This window comes from Saimiri boliviensis, chromosome 10 (genome assembly GCF_048565385.1).
Source record: "Saimiri boliviensis isolate mSaiBol1 chromosome 10, mSaiBol1.pri, whole genome shotgun sequence".
NCBI classification, from domain to species: Eukaryota; Metazoa; Chordata; class Mammalia; order Primates; family Cebidae; genus Saimiri; species Saimiri boliviensis.
Window position 1 is genome coordinate 112,117,774 of NC_133458.1, and position 5,177 is coordinate 112,122,950.

Below are 5,177 nucleotides of genomic sequence, written 5' to 3' on the forward strand. Positions count from 1 at the left end.
AGGTGGCCTGGCCCAGTGACTCACCCGTTATCCCAGCACTTTGGGAAGCTGATGCAGACAGATCACTTGAGGTCAGGAGTTCGAGAGCAGCCTGGCCAACATGGTGAAACTCTATCTCTATTAAAAATTTAAAAAATTAGCCAGGTGTGCTGGTGGGCATCTGTAGTTGCAGTTACTCAGGAGGCTGAGGTGGGGAAATCATGTGAATCTAGGAGGTGGAGGCTGCAGTGAGTCAAGATCACAATACTGCATTCCAGCCTGGGCAACAGAATGAGGCTCTATCTCAAAAAACAAAAACAAAACAAAACAAATAGCCAGGTATGGTGGCATGTGCCTGTAGTCCCAGCTACTCAGGAGGCTGAGGTGGGAGTATTGCTTGAGCCTGGGAGGTAGAGGCTGCAGTAAGCTGCGATCATGCTACTGTACTCTAGTCTGGGTGACAGAGTAAGGCCCTGTCCCCAAAATAATAAATAAATATAATAACGAAAGGCAAAAGAACTAGATTAGCTGAAACAATTTTGAAAAAGAAGTGGGAGAAATCAATCTATCTGATTTTGAGGCTTCTTATGAGCTACAATAACAAAAACTCTGGGCATTTGGTGACGGGATAGACACAAAGATCAATGGAGTATAAGAGAGGACTCAGAAACAGAGTCACACAAGTACAGCCAAGTGATTTTTGACAAAAGTGCAAAAGCAATTCAATGGATGAAAAACAGTCCTCTCAACCAAATGTTGTTGGTTAGATATCCCCACAAAAAACACAAAACACTCAAATTTCATACCACATACAGGAATTAACTCCAAATAAATTATAGATTTAAATGTAAAACTTAAAAATTTTAGAGAAGTTCCTGGGCAAAGTGGCTCACCTAACACTTTGGAAAGCCAAGGTGGGAGGACCGCTTGACCCCAGGAGTTTGAAACCACTCTGTGCAACATGGCAAAACCCGTCTCTACAAAAAATACAAAAATTAGCCAGGCAGGGTACAGGCACCTGTAGTCTTAGCTACTCAGGAGGCTGAGATGTGAGGATTACCTGAGCCCAGGAGGCTGAGACTGGGGTTAGCTGTGATCATGCCACTGCATTCCAGCCTGGGGTGACAGAGTAAGATCATGTCTCAAAAAAAAAAAAAAAAAAAAAAAAGTGGAAAAGTACATAGGATAAAATCTTCAGAAATCTGGGCTAGGCAAAGAGTTCTTAGACTTGACACCAAAAGCAATCTAATAAGAGACAAAATTGGTAAACCAGACCTCATCAAAATTATAAACTTTGGTGCTACAAAAAACTTGTTAAGAAGATGAAAAAGGGGGGTGGGGGGTAAAGTGGCTCATGCCTATAATCCTAGCACTTTGGGAGGCTGAGGTGGGCGGATCTCCTGATGTCAGGAGTTTGAGACCAGCCTGGTCAACATGTCGAAACCCCATCTCTACTAAGAATACAAAAAATATCTGGGTGTGGTGGCATATGCCTGCAATCTCAGCTGCTGGGGAAGCTGAAGCAGAATTGCTTGAAGCCAGGAGACAAGGTTGCAGTGAGCCGAGATCCACTGCACTCCAGCCTGGGTGACAGTGGGAAAGCTGTCTCTAGGAGAAAACATCTGCCAACTACATATCTCCAACAAATCACTGGTATCTAGAATACCTTGGGAATGCTCAAAACTCAACAGTTAACAAAAACCAAACAATCTAATTAGAAAATAGACAAAAGATATAAACAGACATTTCATCCAAGGGAATATAGGGGCATGGTGGCTCATGCCTGTAATCCTAGCACCTTGGGAGGCCAAGACAGGAGGATTCCAGGAGTCCCAGACCAGCCTGGGCAACATAGCAAGATCCCATCTCTACTAAAAAAAAAAGACAACAGACAGATGGCAAATAAGCACCTGAAAAGATGTTCAACATCATTAGCCATCAGAAAGTTGCAAATTGCAAACACAGACACATTACTACACATCTATTAGTACAGTCACTCTAGAAAACAGTTTGGCTATTTGTTTAATAACTAAACATGTGCTACAACTTAGTGATTGTATTCCTGGGCATTTATCTTGGAGAAATGTCAATTTATGTTCACATAAAAACCTGTACATGAACGTCTGCAGCAGCCTTATTTGTAATAGCCAAAGAATGGAAACAGCAAAGATGTCCTTCAATGGATGAATAAACCAACTGTGGTACATCCATAGCCTGGATTCAATAAGAAGGAATGAAATACTTTTTCTTTTTGAGACCGGGTCTTACTCTATCACTCAGGCTGGAGTACAGCGGCGCGATCTCGTCTCATTGCAGCCTCCACAGCCCAGGCTCAAGTGATCCTCCCACCTCAGCTTCCTGAGTAGCTGGAACTACAGCAACTCACCACTGCACCTGGCTAAATTTTTTTTTTTTTTTTTTTTTTTTGGGTAGAGAAAAGGTCTCACTATGTTCCTCAGACTGGTCTCAAAACTCCTGGGCTTAACCGAACTGCCCACCTCAGCCTCCCATAGTGTTGGGATTACAGGCGTGAGCCACTGCACCAGGCCAAGGAATCAAATTCTGATATACACAACAACCTGGACGATTCTCCAGGGAATTAAGCTGAGTGGAAAATGCCAAAAGGCTCCTTCTATTTGGCATGATTCCCTCTATTTGGCATTCTTGACTTGCCAAAATTAGGGAAATGGAGAACAAATTAGTGGCTGCCAGGAGTTCAGGGATTGGGGGTGGGAGGAATGTGGGTGTGGCTTTTCTCATAAAAGCAACAGAAAGGATCCTTGTGATAATGGAAATATTCTGTATCTTGAATTTTATTAATGTCAACATCTGGTTGTGATATTTACCATAGTTTTGCACAATGTTAGAGAAGTGGGTAATGGAACACAGGATCTCTGTACTATTTATGACTGCAGAGAATAAAATTTTATGTATAATTTCTTAAAAATTTACAATTCTCCAAATGAATTTCTCAATAATTTGGACAATGATCTCAAAATAAAAATTACTTAAAAATCGAAAAACTAGATGATACTGTACTTTTTTCTCACCCTTTTTTTTTTTTTTTTGAGGCGGAGTCTCGCTCTGTCACCCAGGCTGGAGTGCAGTGGCATGATCTCTGCTCACTGCTACCTCCGCCTCCTGGGTTCAAGCGATTCTCCTGCTTCAGCCTCCCAAGTAGCTAGTACGGGTTTCTACCATGTTGGCCAGGCTGGTCTCAAACTCCTAACCTCAGGTGATCCACCTGCCTCAGCCTCCCAAAGTTCTGGGATTACAGGCGTGAGCTACTGCACTTGGCCCTTTTTTTTTTTTGGAGGCAGTGTCTCACTGTGTCACCCAGGCTGGAGTGCAGAGGTGCAATAGTGGCTCATTGCAGCCTGGACCTCCCCTGGCTCATGCCACCCTCTCACCTCAGCCTCCTGAGTAGTTGGGACTACAGGTGTATGTGGTATATGCCATCATACCCAGAGAATTTTATTTTTTTGTAGATGCAGGTCTCACTTTGGTTGCTCAAGCTGGTCTCCTTGAACTTCTGAGCTCAAGGGATCCTTCTTCCACATCCTTCTAAAGTGCTGGGATTACAAACGTAAGCCATCATGACTGGATGAAACTGTACACGTCAAATGGGTGAATTGTATAACATGTGAATCATCTCAATAAAGCTATTATTTAAAGGGAAAGAGTAATTGAAATGTGAAAAATCCATTTAAAAATAAAGGAGGGGCTGGGCTGGGTGGCTCACGCCTGTAATCCCAGCACTTTGGGAGGCAGAGACAGGCGGATCACGAGTTCGAGAACAGCCCAGCCAACATGGTTAAACCCCGTCTCTACTAAAAATACAAAAATTAGCCGGGGTGGGTGGGGTGGGGGGGGTGGTGCCTGTAATCCCAGGTACTCTTGAGGTTGAGGCGGGAGAATCACTTGAATCCAGGACGGCAGAGGTTGCAGTGAGCCGAGATGGCCCCACAGCATTCCAGCCTTGGCGAAAGATGGAGACTCCATCGCAAACAAAACAACAAAAAATGAGCATATGCTGATCTTTACTCAACTTTCCAAGATCTAGTCTTCAGCTAATTTACAAAACTACAATAGTGTTATATACTCTCCTTTCAGGCAGGTCCACACGGCAAGCACGGTTTGACTGCCGCAACTCGTGCTGCCTTACAAAAAAAGGCTTTATCCCATGCTACCCATTCTAAAGCCAGCTCTTCAGAGCAGTGTACCTGGAAATCAGCCTCAAAGGACGGACTGCAAGACAAGACACAAAGAAACCCTAACACGGAGTCCTCTGTTCAAAGGGACGGCAGGTGGGACGCACCCTGGTCGGGGCGAAGGCACTGCAAGTATTCCATTAAATCTCAGTAAATTACAATTCATATTCACGTCTAATACATTTTCGAGGGAAAACGGTGTTTCTACGGGAAATAAGCTCCATCTCGGCCAATCTGCTCGACCCAACTTTGGGGAGCAGCTGTGCGGGCGACGCCAAGGTCTGCGCCGTAATCCAAACAGGCAGTCCCACCCCGGGCCACCCCGTGGCTAGACGCTCCGACGCGACTCGAGCAGGCCACACTGTCTTTCGGACAAAGCGACGCGGTCCTCACAGGCGGGAAGGAGAGTGCGTCCCGGTCGGGAAGGACGCCGCCGAAGAGCGGCCTACCCACGTGACACCCGCGGCGACCTTGGGGTCACCCTTGCGGACGTACCGCCCTCTCCCTCACATCCGCCGCCGCGCCCGCCCCCCCGCTCGCCCACCGCCAATGGCGCGTCGCTCCGCGCCCCGCGCGACCTCGGAGCGCGCCCCTACCCGCCAATCTCCGCCCGCCGGGCTGGCCCCGCGGCGCCATTGGCTGCCACGGCCGTCCATCAGGTTCCGTCCCTCCCACTACCCTCCGTCAGCCCCACTCCGACCAGCTCCACTCCCCTGTCACCGCGGCGCCCGCAGCACCAAGGGCGCGGCGGCCTCGCCCTTTACCGCGATCTCCAACCCCGGGCCGCCAAGCACCGCGCCTCCCGGCATTGAGCAGGGCGCGGTGACAGCGCACGGTTACCTGTCTCCAGCTCAGCTCCACCCGAATGAGGCGCCGACACCCCACTCCGGGGCTCCAAACTCTCGGCCCCGCCCCGGCGTATGGCGTCAACACGTAGCCCTCCCCTGGAGAAGAAGGCCCTCCTCTCCCGCAGTGGACGGATTGGTG

At 47.8% G+C, this 5,177-nt stretch overlaps 1 protein-coding gene across 4 annotated transcripts in view; it reads right to left on the reverse strand.

Annotated features, from left to right (window-relative positions):
* Window positions 1-5,177, reverse strand: part of OGDH (oxoglutarate dehydrogenase) — a 471,568-nt gene that overhangs the window by 85,698 nt on the left and 380,693 nt on the right. For 3 of the 4 annotated variants that reach the window (XM_003930785.4, XM_074379747.1, XM_074379745.1), the window contains exon 1: window positions 5,031-5,123. The exons of the other annotated variant lie outside the window; for it this stretch is intronic. The gene's annotated coding sequence lies outside the window, so the exon portion shown is untranslated. Of the gene's footprint in view, window positions 1-5,030; window positions 5,124-5,177 lie in introns of those variants that run through there. 4 annotated transcript variants of the gene reach the window in all.